The sequence below is a fragment of the Heterocephalus glaber genome, unplaced genomic scaffold, assembly GCF_053883595.1.
Source record: "Heterocephalus glaber isolate CG9 unplaced genomic scaffold, H.glaber_assembly_v1.0 deba00000122, whole genome shotgun sequence".
In the NCBI taxonomy this organism is placed as follows: Eukaryota; Metazoa; Chordata; class Mammalia; order Rodentia; family Bathyergidae; genus Heterocephalus; species Heterocephalus glaber.
The window spans coordinates 6,839,655-6,861,075 of NW_028258138.1; the positions used below are offsets into that span (position 1 = coordinate 6,839,655).

General features: G+C 45.5%; 1 long non-coding RNA gene across 2 annotated transcripts in view; it reads right to left on the minus strand.

Moving 5' to 3' along the window:
- LOC110348656 (uncharacterized) overlaps nt 1-21,421 on the minus strand; it is a 95,588-nt gene that overhangs the window by 54,072 nt on the left and 20,095 nt on the right. The window contains exon 3 of one of the 2 annotated variants that reach the window (XR_002394086.2): nt 13,867-18,094. The exons of the other annotated variant lie outside the window; for it this stretch is intronic. This is a non-coding gene — a long non-coding RNA (uncharacterized LOC110348656). Of the gene's footprint in view, nt 1-13,866; nt 18,095-21,421 lie in introns of those variants that run through there. 2 annotated transcript variants of the gene reach the window in all.

The window sequence follows — 21,421 nt, forward strand, 5'->3', positions numbered from 1 at the left end:
GTTTTTTCTATATTCACAATGGAAAACAGACCAGTACATTTTCACATTATCAGTGAAATTCTTCTCATCACAATTAGACCTTAGTTTTATGCTTAACATGTGCATCAGTCAGAATTCTCCCAGCAAAACAGAGCCTGTGATGCGCGCGCGTGCACACACACACACACACACACACACACACTACAAGGGGTTATCAAAATATACAATTAATGTTTAATTTTGAAAACTTTATTACAGCAAAAAACACATTGCCATTAATCCCCCTCAAAATACAGTGGTGCCTCGGTTCACAAACTCTTTCGTTTGGGAACAATTTAGTTCACAAACAGAAGCATTTGCCAAAATTTTGGGTTTGTTTGTGAATCCTGCATCGGGTGACAAACACAACTGTGACATCTTTCCCACATGAACATGAACGTGGCCATCTTTTCCAGAATCAGGGAACGAATTAAGTTTGTGAGCTAAGGTGCCATTGTACCACTCCTTGCTTACAACACACATCCCATTGTTCATGCTGCTTTCTGCAGCAGCTCTGGAGTCCTCTTTCCTGAGCCTCTTTATGAGATGTGATCAAAAATAGGGTGACTGCAGCTGAGTGCCATCCAACAGAAAGGTAGCTTGTAAAAACATGATGCTGTGTCCTCATCCATCTTATTCACCAGGTTCTGGCACCGTGTGACTTCCGGCTCTTCCCCAAGTCAAAATGACCATGAAAGGTCAACACTTTGAATCAATTCAGGACATTGAGGGAACCACTAAAGACCCTCAAGAAAGAGGATTCCAGAGCTGCTGCAGAAAGTGGCAAGAACAAGGGATGAGTGTGTGTGAAGTGAGGGGGATTCGTGGCAATGAGCCTTTTACTATAATACATTTTTAAATTTAAACATTCACTGCATTTTCCAATCACACCTCATAAATATGTGATCTTATAAATATGTTAAATTTACATATAAAATGTATGTTAAAATTATATGCATGTGTGTCAAGCTTAGATAGAGACAGAGAGAGAGAGAGAGAGAGAGAGAGAGAGAGAGAGAGAGAGAGAGATTTCAAGGACCTGGAACATACTCCAGTGGCTCTGCCAGTCTGAAGTCCGAAGGACAGGGTGGAGGCTGGAGACCCTTCGGTGGGAGCTGATACTGCTGTCTGCATGAGGAGCACCGCCCTCCACGGGAGCCTGTTTCATTCTGGAGGCCTTTCACCAATCCGATGTGGATCGCAGGTTAAGGAGGCTCATCTCCACAGCCTACAGTCCTCTGGCTTAGGCCGTCACCATGTCTACACAGCCCCTCCCCACAACATCAGACTAGCGCTTCACTGAATCAAACCCCGCATCCAAATCTGGCCGACCGCCTATTTATGTAAATAAAGTTTTATTGAAACAGCCCCATGTGTTTGCTTACACACTGTCTGTAGCTAATCTCAGGCTTTAAAGGCAGAGTTGACTAATTGCTCAGATGGTCCCAAAGTCTAAAATACCAGCTGCACTGCTCTTTATGGCAAAAGTTTGTCAACCATGAGAAGGTGCCTGTCCTGCCACCCTTGGGGGCAGCAGACAGGGAAGACTCCTCTTAGAGTTCCAGAGTCAGAGGGACAGAAGGAACCAAGTTAGCAGCCACTTCAGGGTTCAAGGCTGTCCACAAGGCCCTCCTCCACCCAGGCCTTTAGGACAAGGGTTGCGGGTTTCAAGGCTGCCCCTGGATTCTCCTCGACCCTGGCTTTTGGTAGAAGGAGGCCACCCAAGAAGGGGCAAGTGTGTCCTGGAGCAGACCCCAGGAAGTCTGACTGGGTGCACTACAAAGTGTCTGACCTCTCTGCAAATACAGAGCTTAACTGACGATTCAGTTCCTTGTTGACTTGTGGATCATATAAAAAATAAATAAATAAATAAAAATAAAACCCTAGGGGAAATGATGCCACTGAATAGGAGGATTTCTCTCAAGGGCTTTGGCACTCGGGAAATTGGGCGCAAGACCTGAAATGCGTGACTACATCATGGTGCTCAAGGCTGGTAGTGGGGAGTTGTGTGTCACACCACAGGAAGAGAGCCCATGCCATCGTGGAGGAAAAGGACAAACACTCTGCTCCCCACATGTGTGGACGCCCAGGTCTCCACATGGGATGCAAGGCCGGGGTAGGCGATGTCTCTGAAGCCTGGTCCATGAGCACGGCTGTATTCACACAAGGAACCACAAATCCCGAGCAACAGGAGCCAAACACCAAGGACCCATCCATGTCATCTCCCCGGGAAGCGGCTCTGCTCTCCACATGGCGGCCGGAGCGGACACCCCAGGGCAGTCCTCATGGGCGTCACCCCAGTGCAACAGTAGTGGAAGTCCACGTGTGGGCAGACCCATATTCTCAAGGACAGGCCTTCAAAGGGGAACTCCGCCCCCCTAAGGGCAGAGATGACCCAACATTCCCAGCTCCACCTCGTCCACGTTGGCCCACCTACTCTAGGTGGGCAACTGTCGGAAATCCTGGAGCCTGTGGTGGGGATCCCATCCACTTCCAAGTATTCACTTTGGGAAATGGTAGCAACCACCATTCAGCCAACCCAAGAGAAATTCCTCAGAATTTCAAATTATTTGCAGAGCCCCATGGCCATTTATCAGGTTGTTGCCAGCTGCTCCAAACCCTCAAGCAAGGGAATCTGGCAACATGACACACTCTCAAGGGTAGGAAAAATGTTCCATCCTCCATGTGCCCGAGGGAAACCAGAAACAAGACTTGTTTTCCTGAGAAACTCATACCAGGGGAGTTATGAGGCCCTGAAGAGCATTCTCATCAAAGGGAGCCAAGATAATGAGAATTTCTAACGTGATGGGAACTGAGAAATGACTGAGCTACTACTCAGAAACCTTGTCATGGCCCTAGCTGCTCTCTGCCCTGGCTTCCAGTAATTTTATTATTGTTGTGGCTTTGACTTTTTAAAAAAAAAAAAAAAGCATCTTAGTGTGTTTTCCACAGTTGTCATGGAGAGTTGGGATCACAGAAACATCCTGGGAAAAAAATTACTTCAAAGGCTCACATCTCCAGGACACACATGCGCTCGCACACACACACACACACACACACACACAATGCATGCACACACATGCATAAAGACTGCAAGAGAAAAGGAGGCAATTTTGAAAAGAAAAATATTGTGATATGATCTATAAACTCATTTCCTTTTTGGCACTGGTTTGGGTGTTCACCATCTGCCATCACCTACAAATTATTGGCTTTCATGGCAATGTTATGATTCTACATGACAGTAAATACAAAACTAATGAACCAACAATGCAAAAGGAACACAAACTGATAAGAGACTGGGAAACAGCTGCAAATAAAAGGTCTAAAGAGTAACCGGGGGAGCAGCCCAGAGATCCTACCTACATGCTCGCGTCTTCCGATGGAAGCAATTTGCCAGCTCAGAGGTGCAGGCCATTTCCCGACCTCAGGAGACACTGCATGGCTCCTAAGCTGTTTTAGGGGGGAGAATTACTGAATAATCCACAAAACCACCGAGCAAATACCTTCAAGTTCCATAATGTTGGGTGCTAAGAGTCTGCATTTTTCCCAAACGGAGCTTCAACGCTCTCTTTCAACCATCAGGATCACCTGCGTACTTGGAGTCGGGTGGGAAACGTCCAGACCCAAATGCACAGCCAGCAAAACAGCACCGGGATGCCATGCTCTGTGAGAAAATGGAGCGCGCGCTCTGAGACTCTGCGCTCCAAATTAACACAATTACAAGAAAGTGCCTAATTCCAAAAGCCGTTTGTTCTTATGAATGAGACAGAGCTTTGCAGGAAGGTATCTAACAGGGGACAAAAGGTGGAAATGGAAACGTCCCGCGGGAGTGTGTGGGCCGCACATGTCCCTTCTCAGCCGTCCAATGGGGGGGGGGGGGGGGCCTGTCCTTCCTGTCCCTCCCTGTCCGGAGGTTTTCACTCGTCGGCAGATGACACGACACGCTGTGCATTTGGGGGCCTTTGCTTTCCTCCCTTCACTTCCCATCTATCCCTGGCGATAGATACCCAGTCCCCAGTCTCATTTTCTTTTTTTCTTTTTGGATACCGGGGATCAAACTCGGGACCTTGCGCCTGCGAAGCAGGTGCTGGAACCACTGAGCTAAATCCCCGGCCCCCGGTCTCATTTTTAATTCTTTCTTTTCTCTCTTTCCTCCTTTTTTAGATACCTGTTGGACATTTTCCCCTTTCCATACTCTGTTTAGAAATTCACAACGTGTGACTGTGTGAGTGTGTGAGTGTGTGTGTGCGCCCTACTGGGAAGTGGACCCAGGGTCTCCAGCCCTTTTGTATTTTTCCTTTTGAAACAGGTCCTTGGGCTGGGGATTTAGCTCAGTGGTTTCGCCACCTGCTGTGTAAACACAAGGACCCGAGTTCGATCCCCAGTACGAAAGAAAAGAAAGAAAGAAAGAAAGAAAGAAAGAGGTCCTCAGCACGTTCCCAAGTTGCCCAGCCATCTCACCGGCATTTTTTTGCTCTTCACTAAGTTCCAAAATGTACTGGAAAACCAAGAGGAAGAAGTAAGCAGGAGAGGAAAAGAATGACAGAAAGGAAGTGGAGAGAGAAAAGCTACTCGCACAGCGGCCAGCAGAAGGCCAGGCAAATGGGGCTCACTAAAGCTTCCTAGGCCCTCGGCACAGACGGAAGCCACGCAGGAAGTCTCCGGCACCCGCAAAAGAAAGAAAATCCCTTCCCTCGCCACAGTTCTTGGCTGCGTGGAGCTGCAGGCAGCGGTCTGCCAATTTCAACCCCTCCTTCCTTCCCCGCCGGTCCCTACACCCTTTCATGCCCGATAGACACTCAACAGCATGGAGGGAAAGGCAGCAAGCATCCTTCCTTCTGGCTCTTCCTCCGGCCTCGCCTGGAAATATCGCGAGAGACCACTCCACTCTGCCCCACCCCACCCCCGCGCCTGACCCCTGCTCCACTCCGTGTGCATCCTATACATAAGACTCCCCAAGACTGTGGCCCTTGTCAGCAGTTCTGGCTGCCACTAGCAAGCGTGGAATCCTGGTGGTGAACCCCATTTCTCCTTACCAGATGGTTGGGTTTCCTGTTGCCGTGGTAACACGCTACTACAGTCCTAGTGGCTCAAAACAACGCAAACATTTTATCTTAGAGCTCCTGGGGTCAGAAATCTGACATGGGGAATAGTGGGCCAAAATCAAGGTGCCAACAGGTATGATTCTGTAGAAGCTTTGGGGACACCCATCAGTGACCCAGGAAGACTTGGTGTCTATTTAAACCAGGTTGTTCCCTTGTACTCCTGGGATCCAAACCCACTTTGTGGATGGGAAGTGACTGCACAAATAACCCCCAAGGCACAGGTTCTCAGGAAGAGCAACGACAGCCCCAGGAACTCGGAGGGGGGTCTGGTAGGGATGGGATGGGCAGACACCCAGACACCCTGTCAACAGTCCCTTCCTGCTCACCTCCAGGCGCTCCCTGCACAGCCCTCCTTCCACATTAAGGCCTTAAGATCCTTTTCTCAACCAACTGCTTGGTTTTGACACTTGTGGTCCATGAGTCCTGCTAGGACCACCACACTCCCCCAAGCTACCTCAGAGGCAGCCAGCTCAGAGTAGGCTAGAACCTGAGCTCAGGTGGCTGCAGCTGGAGGACAGTCCCCAGTGGGTTGGCAGATGGATCAACTGCTCCTCTACAGCCAAGCTCCTTTCAGAAGCTGAGGACCAAGAAGGCCACCGCTCAGTGGGCAGCACAGGCAGCCACACCCTGCACAGAGTGGAGCAGAGGAGGGACACTGAGAGCCTGCCAGGGATCTCAGACGAGTCTCCACTCTTTCCTGCCCGTGCCTGAACAGAAGACGCCCCCGGAAGCAGTGCAGACAGGTGTGGCTGGGGACCGGGGACACTCAGAGGAGCTGACAGCCACCTGCTCAGCCCTGCACAGAGCTGCCCACTGCTGGGGACACCAGGCCCAGGGACTTGGGGCGTTCCCACATTGGACACAGTCTTCCTGTTCTCCAGAAGACATGGTCATCGTCCTCCCCCAGCTCCTGGTCATCACGAGCCCTGGCCCCCCTTTGCCCATCCCAGGGGCAGGGCCACAGCCACACAGCGACAGTCTTGCTCTTTCCTCATCTCTACCTCCTGCACCTCTGCGCCTTATTTCATTTGCCAAGTGCCTCGGATCCTGGCTCTCCAGACATTGGACCAGGGGAATTATGCTCCATCCCCTATACCTGCTGTCCAGTGCTGTCTTCGGTCCTGCCATGACAGCTGTTTAGGATGAGGCGTGGCCCATCCCCTCCCCTCCTACCCCGTGGATGTGCTCTGCAGCTGTCAGTAGCCCCAGCGCAGCTGGTGGCCGGGAACGTGCCACCGCTTCAGGGTGCCATGGTCGCATGGGGCTTCAGCCGCAGCCCAGAACTGATCAGAGAGGCCCCAGCGTGACGCCCCGAGATAGGAATGTGGGCACAGGAGGAAAAGCAGCCTCGGAAGCAGGGTGGAGGGCTTCGGGCTTCGGAGAGTGCACATGTGTTCTCGCTCTGGCTCTTGAGAGGCAGCTGAAAATATTACTTAAATGGATCCAGAAGGTGGGGTGCCACAGATGTTAGGACAGGTGGGGAGCTTCACATACTCACCACAAGTCAGGCCCAGTGGCACATTTGTCATCCTAGCCCTCTGGGAAGCTGAGGCAGGAGGATCGAAAGTTCAAGCCCAGACTGGACAACTTAGCAACTTAGCAAGATCCTTTCTCGAAACAGAAAAGGGGAAGGTGGCTGACAACATAGTTCAATCTGAAGGCTCTGGGTTCAATTCCCAGTACCAGGAAAACAAAAACAAACCTGGCCTGCAGAATCCTAAGAACCAATGGTGGTGACAATGGACCGTCGGCCTGGAGAGGCTTTCTGCTCCGATCAGGGGACACAGTGCAGCCCCACCAGGCAGTGAGACCAGGGGCATTGTTTCCGAAGAGGAATTCCTGGGGACATGGCCAGAGAAACCAAGAGCCCATTGGATTAAGCTCTTACCTAATAAAATGTATAAGAATAGCCACTGCATCATGTTAAAATCCATAGGTTCCTAATGATACTCCAACGCTCATGGATGACAAGTGGAAGACGGTAATGGGCCACATCACTCTGAAACTGAGAGAAACAGGATTGGGTATCTGGCATGCTTTGCCATGAGTGTGCATGACGGGTTAACAAAGGACTTGATACAGAAAAGGATCCAAATTAATTAGCAAAGGTGAAATGATCTGGTGTTGCATTCTGAAGCTCCTGATGAACCAATGGGTCCAGGCAGGAGTAACCACAAGATAAGACAGCCTGACACCAAGTCCTTCCTGATCGAAGGGCTCGTGACATCTGTGACACCTTGATGCTCATCACAATTTGAACTGGAATATGATCAGACTTCTCGATTTAACAACTAAAGTACAGGAAAAACAAAGGATAGAAAAACATGTTAGGCAAAATCAAAGGGTTCCCTCAGCAACATCTTATGTTTGTCTCCTACACATATACATACACATGCATGTATATATATTGAGCATCCATGTATATATATACATATGCATAGCATTCATATGTATAAAATATGAATGTTTAAGTTTTTAAATTTATTATAGTAAAAGATACATTGCCTTTAATAATCCCCCCCAATCTTCCCCCTCACTTAAAGCACATTTATCCCATCCTTCTTGCCACTTCCTGCAGCAGCTCTGCACCCCTCTTTCCTGAGTGTCTTTGGTTGTAATCTCCTGGCTGCTTTGATGCCCTGAATCAATTCAAAACACTTTCCTTCCATGGTCATTTTGACCTTGAGGAAGAGCCAGAAGTCACATGGTGCCAGATTCAGTGAATAAGGTAGATGATGACAAAATGTGATATTTTTATTTATTGCCAGAAATGTTTGATCAGTGAAGGGTGGTCATAAAATATAGTGAATTTTTAAATTTAAAAATGTATTACACTAAATGACCATTGCCATTAAAATACTCTAAAATACTCAAAACCCTCCCCCTCACTTTGAACAAACTTATCCCATCATTCTTAGCAATGTGTGTTTTACTGGACTAAGTGTTTTTAATTTAAACATTCACTCTGTCTTTTGATCACTCTGTGTGTGTGTGTGTGTGAGAGAGAGAGAGAGAGAGAGAGAGAGAGAGAGAGAAATTACAGGGCAAATACCCTGATTTCCTCAATAAATAAGTTCAGTACAATGAAAGAGAGGTATCTGAACAAATCTACGTGACACAAGCTTGTTTGGATTCCAATAAAAGCTCTCAAAAAGTAAAATTCATAAGATATTTAGTGATACTTAGAAGTATTATTTTTACATGAAAAAATGGTTCCGTGGCTTTTTTGCTTTGATCTGCATCTTGGTGCTGGGGATCAAGCCCCGGGCCTGGGCACATTGCCCAAGTGCTCTACCACTGAGCCAAAGCTCCAGCCCACAAGGTACTTGTTTTTAAGCTCTTTGTCTTTTCCTTATCTTTCAGATACTACAAGATACTACATACTGAAGTATTTAAGGTAAAATTTTATGAGTCACTGAGACTGTTTCCAAATACAGCATTGGGTAGGAGTGGGGATTAAAAGGGCAAAAGAAACAAGAGGCAGGATATATGCATGTATGGAAATGTGACAGGGAATCCATTAACTTATACAATTAGCATGTGTTAATAATTAGAATACAAATGAAAAAGACATAAGATTAGCCATGTACAGTATTGATTTTTTTTTTTTTGGTACCGGAGATCGAACTCAGATCCTTGCACTTGCGCAGCAGGTGGCAAAACCATTGAGCTAAATCCCCGGCCCAGTATTGATAATTAATAGAAACTGAGTGGTCAGTATATCTGGCTCATGATTAAAAACAACTACTCTCTGATTTGGTATATGCTTTTCAACTTCCATAATAAAAAGCTTTTAAAATCCTGCCTACAAATAATTTTCAGTGACAGGGAAAATGCTTATGATACAACAGCAAGAAAAATATCAATTCAGTAAGATGCAAGCTACACAAATCAGTATGCCCTATGCCAATATGTTCAAGGTAGTTACTTTGGGAGGTGGTGTTACCAGGGATAAGTTTCATCCCTTACTCTACACTCTGATTTTCCAGCTTTTCCAACTTGGATAACTAGGGAAACAGGCTTTATTCTAATTTTATGAGTAGATGAATGAGGCACCATTTGAAATAATACCCTTGAGTCTGGACCAATGCGTGGGACCAACTCTCAGAGAGCTGGTGCCACCCCACGGGCCAGCTTAGATCTTACAGCGCACATCTATCATGACACAGTGAGAGTGTCCTTCAGTCTTCAACACAAGGCTCTGTATCTTGCAGCCGGTCATTTATTTACTTATTCTTCCAGAGTTCCACTCAATATTACCAAAAGAATGGAAAAGTCCAATAATGACACATATTTGATTCCCTGGATGTCCCACCGGAAGAGAACCTGGTAAGTGATCATTAATAGGCACCCGTTGCTCTAGAAACTTCTGTTCGTGAAATGACTTAGACATTTCTTTTCGTTTGTTTTGGTGAAGGATAAGAGGCTGAGGATTCCACCCTCTCTGCGCCTTTTCGCCACAGGAAAGCAAACTTCAGCCCTCAACATGGTGGAATGCACCAGGCTATCTTGACAAATACTTCCTCAGAGGCCAGAGCCCACCAACTCCTTCAAGCAAGGGACTTGGTTTCCAAGAGAGTGTTTCCGTACCAGGAATTTGTATTCGTTGCCTTCTCAGGAACCTTTCTCTTGAACCCACACAAAAGCAATGTGTATGGAGATATAAGCAGGTCTATGTTACCTATCAGCCTAGAAGGTTCCAGAGTATTCAGGAGGCCAGTCCTCCTTGTCAGACCTTCTCCACACCCATGGAATATACCCTGGAAGAATCTGGCTGGATGTTTTTCTTCATAATCTCTTGGATTTCTTCCTGGTCTCTTTGTTTTACTTTGATTTTCCTCTTTTAGCCACACTGCTTGACAATGGTTTGATCTTTCTGGTAAAATCTTAAGTTGGGAATTTCTTAGATTTCCTGCTTGGAAGTTATCACCCCAGCATCTCCAAATGGCATCTGCACATGTGTGCCGCCCCAGCATCTGTGCTTCATTCCTTCCCTCCAAGGTCTGAGCCAGGCTCAACAAACTCCCTTCGTCACCGGAACCTCCTGTTCATCCGCAGGCGAACAAAGGCCCCAAGAGACCCTGCCTAGGAGCTGGACTGCTGCTCTTCCTCTCCCGCTCCTGATTCTCCTCTTCTTCCTCTCCGTCCTCCTCTTCCTCCCCTTCCTCCCTTCTCCTCCTCCTTCCTGTCACCCCTCATCTTCCTCTCCCCTCTTCCTCTTCTCCCCCTTCTCCCCCCACCTGCAGGGGACCGGGACCACATCCACTCTGGGATCAGCAAGGGAGTGGGTTCAAGTCACAGCCCTTTGACCAACTTTCAAATCAGTTTTGCAAGATGAAATTGCGTTCACAGGGGTCTGAAAGTGAGCCCATGGGACAAGGTGAGAAACTAAAGGGAAAGGGGAAAAAATAAGAAATAAAAGAGCCAACAAAAGTAAAACGTCATGACAAGGATGAGTCAATATCTATGAATTATAACCATCAATGTTAATGGCCTCAATTCACCAATCAAAAGAAACAGACTGGCAGAATGGATCAAGAAGCAAAATCCAACAATATGCTGCATACAAGAAACACACTTAACTCAAAAAGAAATTTATAGACTGAAAGTAAGAGGATGAAAAACAGTTCTCCATGCAACAGGAACCAAGAAAAAAGCAGGGGTAGCAATATTATTTGCAGACAAAGTAGATTTCAAACCAAAACTAATTAAGAGAGACAAAGATGATTACTACATCCCTGTGAAGGGAACAATCCAAGAGGCAGAGATGACAATCATAATTATATATGCACCAAATATGAATGCCCCCAACTATACAAAACAAATATTAATGGACATGATAAACCAAATAAGCACTAATACAATTGTAGTGGGGAACCTCAATACCCCACTATCATAAATAGACACCTCATCTAGACTTAAAGTTAACAATGAAATTCTAGAACTAAATCAAGCTATTGAACAAATGGACTTAATAGATGTTTACAGAGTGCTCCACCCCACAAAATCGGAATACATATTCTTTTCGGCTGCACATGTGTCATTCTCCAAAATAGACCACATGCTAGCTCATAGGACATGTCTAACTAAATGTAAAAGAACTGAAGTTACCCCCTGTATATTATCAGACCATAGTGCAATACAATTGGAGATCAATAATATAAAAAACCGTAAAACCCCCACAAACACATGGAAACTAAATAACACCCTCCTGAACAACCAATGGGTCATAAGGGATATTAAAGAAGAAATTAGAAAGTTTTTACAAGTAAATGATAATGCCAGTACAACATACAAGAATCTATGGGACACAATGAAAGCAGTTCTACGTGGGAAATTCATACCACTGAATGCCCATATTAGGAAAACAGAGAGAACTCAAATAACCTAATGCAGAACCTCAAACTCCTAGAAAAAGAAGAGCATAACAAACCCAAATCTCAAAAAAGAGAGGAAATTATAAAGATCAGAGCAGAAATCAATGCAATGGAGAGTAAGAGAACGATACAAAAAAATCAATGAATCAAAGAGTTGGTTTTTCAAAAGAATAAATAAAGTCGATAAACCTTTAGCCAGCCTTATCAAAAAAAGGAAAGAAAAGGCTCAAATCCATGCAATTAAGAATGAAAAAGATGAAGTCACAACAGACCCAGAAGAAATCCAGAGGATCATCAATACCTACTTCAAGAACCTGTACTCTAATAAAATGCAAAACACAGAAGAAATGGACAGATTCCTAGATACATACGAATTGCCAACGTTAAATGAAGAAGATATAGAAATTCTAAACACCCCAATTACAATGAGTGAAATTGAAAATGCAATAAAATATTTACCAACAAAGAAAAGCCCAGGTCCTGATGGCTTCACTGCTGAATTCTACAAGACATTTAAAGAAGAACTAATGCCATTACTCTTTAAACTCATCAAGGAAATTGAAAGGGAAGCAAGGCTTCCAAATTCATCCCTGGAAGCAAGTGTTATTTTGATTCCAAAACCAAGGAAAGATCCAACCCAAAAAAGAGAACTACAGGCCAATCTCCCTAATGAACATAGATGCAAAAATCCTCAACAAGATACTGGCAAACAGAATACAGAGGGTCATCAAGAAGATCATACACCCTGACCAAGTCGGATTTATCCCAGGGATGCAAGGATGGTTCAACATTCCCAAATCAAAAAAATCTAATACGCTATATTAACAGAGTCAAGGACAAAAACCATATGATCATCTCAATAGATGCAGAAAAAGTATTCCACAAAATCCAACACCCATTTATGACAAAAACCCTACAGAAAATTGGAATAGAAGGTCTTTATCTCAACCTGATTAAGGCTATCTATGAAAAACCAAGAGCCAACATCATACTAAATGGTCAAAAACTGAAAACTTTCACACAAAGAAACAAAAACAAGACAAGGATGCCCACTATCACCACGCCTGTTCAATATAGTTCTGGAAACATTAGCCACAGCAGTTAGAAAAGAGAAAGAAATAAAAGGAATAAAGATAGGAAAGGAAGAAGTTAAACTCTTATTATTTGCTGATGATATGATACTTTACATAGAAGACCCAAAAAACTGCCAAAAGACTTCTAGACTTAATTGACAGATTCGGTAGAGTAGCTGGATACAAGGTCAACACTCAAAAAACAATAGCCTTCTTGTACACAAATAACAGACTCACTGACAGAGAAATTAGGGAAACAATTCCTTTTACAATAGCATCCAAAAAAATGAAATATCTAGGAATCAATCTCACAAAGGAAGCAAAAGACCTCTACACTGAAAACTACAGGACTCTGAAAAAAGAGATTGAAGAGGATATAAGAAAATGGAAAGACATCCCCTGCCCCTGTGTAGGAAGAACCAATATAGTGAAAATGGCCATACTTCCAAAACTACTATATAGATTTAATCCAATGCTGATTGAAATTCCAACAATATACTTCACAGAACGACAGAAAACAATCCAAAAATTCATTTGGAACCAGAAAAGACCTAGAATAGCAAAAGCAATTCTAGGCAACAGAGACATCTCAGGGGATATCACAATCCCCAACTTGAAACTATACTACAAAGCTACTGTGAAAAAAACAGCATGGTACTGGCAAAAGAACAGACCCGAGGATCAGTGGAATAGATTAGAAGATGCAGAAACAACTCCACACATACTCAGCCACCTCGTCTTTGACAAAGGAGCCAACCACCATCATTGGAGGAAAGATAGCTTCTTTAATAAATGGTGTTGGAAAAACTGGATTTCAACCTGCCAAAGATTAAAACTAGACCCATACCTAAAACCATGCACTAAACTAAGATTGAAGTGGATTAAAGATCTAAATATTAAGACAGAAACACTAAACTTGCTGGAAGATAAATTAGGTAGAACTCTTGAAGACATTGGCATAGGAAAAGACTTTATGAACAAAACCTCAGTAGCATGGGAACTAGCACAAAGAATTAACAACTGGGATCTCATCTTATTAAAAAGCTTCTGCACAGCAAGAGAAACCACCAACTGAGCTAACAGACAACCTAAAATGTGGGAAAAAATTTTTAGCAGCTGTACCTCAGACAAAGGTCTACTATCTAAAATATATAAAGAACTGAAAAAAATCAGAATCCCCAAATTCAAAGACCCAATTCAAAAATGGGCGGCTGAAATGAACAGACATTTCTCAGACAAAAAAGTAAAAGCAGCAAATAAATATATGAAAAAATGTTCAACATCACTGGTCATTCGAGAGATGCAGATGAAAATAACACTGAGATTCTACCTCACCCCAGAAAGAATGGCTGCTATTAAGAAATCAACCCATAACAAATGCTGGCGGGGTTGTGGTGAGAAAGGAACCCTTCTCCATTGTTGGAGGGAGTGCAGACTGGTGCAACCACTGTGGAAATCAGTGTGGAAATAACTCAAAGAACTAGGCTTAGAGGTCCCATTCGACCCAGCTATCCCCCTGCTGGGTATCTTCCCCAAAGAAGTAAAAGAATCGTACCACAGTGATATATGTGCACCCATGTTCATAGAGGCACAGTTTGTAATAGCTAAAGCTTGGAAACAGCCCAAGTGCCCATCAACTGGAAACTGGATAAAGAAGATGTGGTTTCTTTATAAAATGGAGTACTACTCAGCCATAAAGAACGAGAAACTAGAGTCATAGCTAAATGGATGCACACTGAGGCGATACTCTTACGTGAAATAAATAGGACACAATGTGTGAATACTGAATAATTTCTCTAGTGTGAGAAACTGAAAGTATAAATAAGGGTTAAAATGATTAAAATGAATAACTGATGATTTAAAATAGGAAGAAAAGATCCAAAGGTGTAGGCGTGATGGGAGGGGAAGGGAAAAGGGAAGAAGGGAAAGGAAAAATTATGAGAAAAGAAAAAAATGGAAATGAAGTCTTTTTAAATAGGGAGGGATGGAGGGGTTGAAGGGCGCACAGGGAATGGGGGAAAAAATAAGAACCAAGATATACCACATACAGGTACAAGCACCTAATGACAAATGTAAACATATTGTATACCTAAAATGTACCAATAGAAGAATTTAAGAAAAAAATAAATCAAGCCTGTGAGGGAGAGACACGCCCTGTGTGAGCTGCTCTTTGGGAAGGCAGAGAGGAGCTCTGACCACGCACCCCCCCACCCAGTCTGCACCGGATCCAGGCCACAGTCAAGGCGAAGGTCTGACTCACTGGTACCCGGTCCACACCGAGGGCGCCTGGTGTTGGAGGGGACAGCAGAGCTGGCCGACAAATCCACTGGCCACTGACCACTGTGTCTCTGGGCACCTGGGACGTGACCAGTCACAACCACAGTGTGCTATATGCACACGGCACACCCCAGATCCAAGGACATAGGTGAGACACAGCAGGTAAAATATTCCATTAGTCACTTCTGTTCTGAGGGTGGTGACATTATAAGAGATGGATATACTGGGTTAAATACACTATATTATCAAAGTTTGCCTCACCCTTGAAAATGCAATTCGTCAGCCTGCCAAAAGGGTCTCATCAACCTCCTCTCCTCACTGGGAAGCAGCAAGAAAAAGTGCTGATCAAAGCCAGATCTTTTTTATTGACTTCTATTTTTTTGATTGACACAAAATATTTGTACACATTTACATTAAACCAAGTATTTGTCTGTCACAAATTGTCCCGTGTGGTGGCAAAGGCTTCCTGTGACTATTACCATGGTGGCTTTGGATTTAACCTGGTCCATTCTAGGAGTCGGACATCCATCCTTATTAAAATTACTCTTAAGCCCATTCAACAAAATATTGTCCAAAGACCTGCTATTATCCAGTTTCTGATAAAAGCATCAAACATGCTTAGAGTCTCAGGCTGAGCTTTCTGATCAACATAACCCAATCAATATCTTCTTTTTTTCTACATTTTTCTGCCCCTGCCAACTGAAAACATCTTTCCTCTTAGCAGAAGTTTTGGAAATAGAAGGGTGTTTGTTTCAGGTTTCAAAACTGAAGCAAACATTGGTTAGACAGCTCCAAAGGATTCTGCAAAGACTTTCCACCCTTGATTTCCAAAGCTAAGGCTGCTTGTGTAACACTTGTGTAGAATGCATGGGCTGTCCAAATGAAGCAAGTGCTTCCAGGAATGTTTGCTTTGCAGAAGTGAGTGTGCAGGCTCCCCGCTGTTTAAAAATTTCCACATGTCCACTCAATGGCTGGAGGGCTAGACAGACACACAGTCACCTCTCCATGGAGGGCCCTGGTTTTGCCCACAGTGCATCTCCTGATGAGCTGCCCGTCTGTGATCTGATGTCTCCTGGTTTGCTGTGACTGTCACCCTTCCAAGTTGTCACCAGTTAGGGCTGACCTCACAAAGATGGGTGCACACAGGGTGTCCCACGAAACTGAAGAATGAAAAAGACCCCGGACTGTCCTGCAGCCATGTTGATGGTTTGAATTATGTCCCCAGAGAAGCCAAGTTCAAGTCCTAACCCCTAACACCTCAGAATGTGACTTGGTTTGGAGACAGGGTCTTCACTGAGATCCTCAGGGTGGGCTGAAGCCAGTGGGCTGGTGTCCCAGGCTCACACAGAAACAATCAGCGGAGGTGGCACAGAGAACCCATGAGAAGACTGAGATTATGCTGACCCTGCCCAGGAGCACCTGGGGCTGCCAGAAACCAGGGAGAGGCCTGGGATGCATCCTGCTCGGCACCTGGGGCCTCAGTCCCACCCACACCTTGGGTGGAGACCTCTGTCCTCCAGAATTTGGAGAGAATAAAATTCTGTTATCAGCCCCCTCATTTGTGCTGCTTCACTACAGCAGCTCCAGGACTCTCACACTGACCTGAATCCTGAAAGGTCCCACACTTGATCTAGTTCCACCTCTCTGACAGATCAGCCCAGCTTGGTCTGCCAATCTGCGTCCGAGATTTGGTGTCCACAACTGCTAGTCCCAGAGCCTGAAGAAGATATTTAATATCGAGATCCAGGAGTTGGCAAATAGGAATGGAGGATACCTAGAGCCAGGGATTTAGCTCAGTGGTTTTGCCGCCTGCTGCGCAAGCGCAAGGACCCCAGTTCGATCCCCAGTACCAAAAAAAAAAAACAAGAATGGAGGATACCTACTCCAACTTGAATTCCAAATACATAACACATCTTTCTTTTCAGTGTAAATATGTCCCAAACATTGCACAAGACATACTGAAAATCTGTTTGTTACGAATCTGAAATTCAATTTTCACTGGCATTCTGTGTGTTTCCTAGCAACTTAGATAGAGTGCATGTTTGGAGTGTGTTAAACTCCCTGGGAAAAGCACTTGGGTGCCACGAGGTGGGCTGGGAGGATCTTCCTGTGGCCAGACCAAAAGACAGAGTTCATTTTCTGCTATTGGAGCAATGCTGGTCATTCCCACAATGAGGAACAGAAACCTAACTGCCCCGGGAGGAAGCCTGATTCTGGTGTTCTCTAGGCAGATGAAGTACTTCTGTTGTTGCAGTGTGCGTGATATTTACATCATAGTTCCAAATGTCGTGTGCACCGGATGCACCTGCAGCCATCTGAGATAGTGTCATCATCTTAGCCCATTGGAACAGACAGGACAAGTTTCCGGGATACACAGGGCCCTGCGCTCAGGAAGCCAAGTTTGATTCAAAGCACTGATGTTGATGTCTTGAAATTCTTCATCATTTTTGAGCAAGGAGCCCTGCATTTTTCTTTTGCATAAGGTGCTACAAAGGATGCGGCTGGCCCCAGGACAGATATACCTAGCCACATGAAAGCTGCTGCAAAGAAAAATGCTTTTGTCACTGAAAACTAGCAGGTCCTCCTAGGTGTGCTATTCGCTGAATCGCTGAAAGGTGTTTGCGCTCTGAGACCCCTGTCGGCACACATTGGCATCTCCAGCACTGCTTTGGTTTAATTAGCATCTGGCTGGTTCCAAAGATTGTTTTTGATTCTGTGTGCACTGTGAGCTGCTGAACCTCCTTCCAGCTTGGCCTTGAAACATCCGGTGTAGGATCTGCTTTCTTTGGCTCCAGCAGGGCTGTGGTTTTGGAGGACAATTGTTGCCCACAGTGACTTGGAGGCCAGGAGGAGGTTTTTCTGCACCTCCCCTTGAACCAGCACATCTGGGGCTATTTGGTGTCCTACCAGTAGCTGACTCCCAAGCTGTGTTTGAGTGGAACCTGTCACTGCCAACAGCTATATTTCTTTTCCAATCTCCACTTTCTCCTCCTTTCTCGGGTACAGGTTTCTTTCCCTGCCTCTGAATCTTTTGTTCTAAATTTTCCTGGCTGTGTCTGGTGCCCCTTTCCCTGTCCTCTCCCTGTTTGTAACTCTTCCTTCTGTTGCTCGATCAAGCCGGACCTGACCCATTTCTTGCTCCTGTCTTCCTCTAGGAAGAAGAGTCAAAAGATGAAATTCACATTTGTCTTGCTGCTTCATAACGTCCCTTTTACAGGTCTTGACAAGGGTGCGGAAGCTGACACTGAAGGGAAGAAATTTTGCAGATTAGTTTCCCAGTTCCATTCCACTTCTGCCTCAACCTCGTCAATAACCACTTCGACACTAAAAGCCTCTGAAGGACAGGACAGAATTCTGGCTCGTTACCACTGCTCTGTGACTTTGGGTAAGTCACTTAACCTCTAAGTATCTTGGCTTCTTCATGTGTAAAATAAGTGTTAGACTAGATAATGATCTCATAGGAGCCTACAAAGATATAACCATTTGTTATTCCACAGAGTACAGCTGACATTTCTACTGTCAAGATCCACTGTACAACCCAATTTTTTTTTTTTTTTTGTACTAGGGATCGAACTCAGGTCTTTGCGCTTGCAAGGCAGGCGGCAAAACCACTGAGCTAAATCCCCGGCCCATGATCCACTGTATTCGTCAGCAATTGTTGTGATGATGCTACATAACAAACAGTCTCAAATTCTGTGGCTTGAAACAACAAACACATACTTCTTGCTCCGCCTATTTCTGCAGATTGGCTTCTCTGCTTTGGACTGCAGATTAGGCCCAGGTGGGCTCCATATGTCTTTATTCTGGGACCAGGCCAACTTGCCAGCCACTACCTAGCATGTTCTTCTTGGATAAATGGCCCCAGAAGTAAGGCCAAACCACACAGCACAGATGTGGCCTCTGTCATGTCAGCTCACAGGCCTTCACCCACAGCAAGCCATGTGGCCAACTCCGACACCTGGGAGGCAGCAGGAAGACCCAACCCAGGAAAGCTGTGGCAAGGGCCAGAAGGCAAGGAAGAATGGCAGAGGGAAAACTACTTTCCACCACACCCTGGCTCCCTGAATCCTCTGAATTGCAGATGAATTTACATTGCTAGTTGTTGTGGATTGAATTGGGTTTTTCCCCCTAACCGCCATCAAAATAATATATATATTGGAGTCCCCACCTGCCCCCAAAGGATCTCAGATGGGTGCCAGTTCGAGAGACCAGCACCTGAAGTCCCCCGAGGCCGGAGGTGACCCCTGCATGATAATTCTGCTAACATCTGCACTACTTTTTAAAAAGGAGATGAAATTCACAGAATGTAAAAGCAATCATTTTAAAGTGAGCAATTCAGCAGCATCTGGGACATTTGCAATGTTGTACAACTGCCACCTCTCTCCAGTTCCAAAACATTTTAATCACCCCAAAGTAAAACCCTGTACCCATCAAGTGATCCCCTCTCCTCCCTCCCCAGCCACCTCACCTCTGGCCACCACCAGTCTGCTTCCTGTTGCTTTGAAGTTCCCTGTCCTGGACATCTCCTCTCCCTGGAGCCATACACTGTGTCACCTTTTGTAGCTGACTTCTGTGACTCAGCATAATGTTTTTGGGGTTCACTGGGGTTGTAGGATGTGTCAGTACCCTGTTCCATTTTAGGGTTGAGTAAGAGTGCAGTGTAGAAGTAGATCGTTTTGTTTATCCATCCCTCGGTGCAGGGGTGCCTGGGTGGTTTCCACCTCTTGGCCCTGTGAATAATGCTGCGGCAAACTCTTGCGGACAGTCACATGCTCAGTATTTGTTTCCATTCCCCTGAGTTTGTATCTAGGCAAGGAATCGCTGAACATCACAGTATCAGCTCATATTTCTAGGCTTTCTCTTGAACCTTTTTACCATACAAAGGGTGATCAATGAATATTTAAATTTTTTTAATGTATTACAGTAGAAGACACTTTGCTGCCAATAACCCTCAAAATCTTTCCTCTGGCTTCACACACACTCATCCCATCATTCTTGCCACTTTCTGCAGCAGCTCTGGAGCCCTCTGATGAGTGTCTTAGAGGTGTGATCAATAATATGGTGGCTGCTGCTGCCGAGTGTCATCCATGGAAAGGCAGGTCTTAAAAACACGACGCTGTGTCCTCATCTACCTTAGTCACTGGATTTGGCACCGTGCGACTTCCGGTTCCTCTCCAAAGTCAAAATGACGATAAACAGTAAATATTTTGAATCCATTCAGGACATTGAGACAGCCAGGACAACACAACTAAAGACACTCAGAAAAGAGGACTCCAGAGCTGCTGCAGGAAGTGGCCAGGACGATGGGATGTGTGTGTTTGAAGTGAGGAGGACTTGAAGGGAGATTAGTGGCAACGTGTCTTTTACTGTGACCAATTTTTTTAATTTAACCCTTCATCCACTCATTGAGTTTCCAATCTCACTGCACAGAGCAAGAAGACCATTCCCCGTGTACAGGAGCTGGTAAACATTTAAGGGTCGTGGCCGAAGGTCTCTGTTGCAACTTTTCAGCTCTGCCTTTGCAGCTTGGGGCAACCACAAATGTCCCTATAAAGGCCACTGGGCTCCAGCAAAAGGTCATTTGCAAAATCAGGCAGCCAGATGTGACCTGGGGCTGCAGGTTGCCAGCCCCAGCCATGGGACAGCCCAGGAGGACACAGCCTCTTCCAAATGCCCCAGAAGGAAGTTGGTGCAGCGCCCGTGGGGCATCCGGAGGGTTGCAGCTAGGACGTGCAGGGACCTGCTTCTGCAGTGAATGCCCATGCTGTGCTCCGCAGACTCGGGAGCATTCGGGGGCTTTGGGGAAGGAGAGGGTGGTGAGATCTTAGACCAAACCCTCACTGTTCTTTCTAACAATCACCCTGCCTGAGATTCATCAAGGGTGAAAACCCATAAGCTCATTCACCCAGCAAGTTCTCCATGAGCCCTTACTGTATGCAAATCCTGCACTACATCCTGAGTGTTTAAATTGATATATTCCAGAGGATTTCTTGGCGAAGCACACTTGATTACACTCAATAATGGAGACCTCACCACCTGAAAATGTGGATGACTAGAAGAGAGCTTTGATTCCGCAGAAACACCCATGCCTCACCAGCATAATTATACACCTCCTTCCACTGTCAGATAACCACGGGCACCCCTGCCACACACAGAAACAAAGAGAACAGGTAGGAAAGCGAGAAGACAGCAACTGATGCAGGAATGCCACCATCGCCTTGAGCATTTCTGGCATTTTAAAGAAGCCAAATAACATTGATTTTACATTCAATGACATCCCGAAAAGTCCCCAAACTTGGGCCAAGTTGACAGTGAAATTCTCCAGTGCTTCTTCGAACCATCTTCCCTCCAAATCGGTTATCAGACTCTGCCAAGCCCGGGCTGCAGCACAGGAGAGGAGACGCGGGCTGGGTGAAAGGCTGTGCTCGCCCCAGCAGCTGCAGGACCAGGCTGGCAGTGCATAGAGGAAGCAGTGCCTTCAACTGTAAAGCAAGGTGAGAAGCGTCCCAGCCTGCAGGATGGCTGAGAGACAGGAGATGTGCCATCCTGCTGTCCAGGCACAGGGGCTACT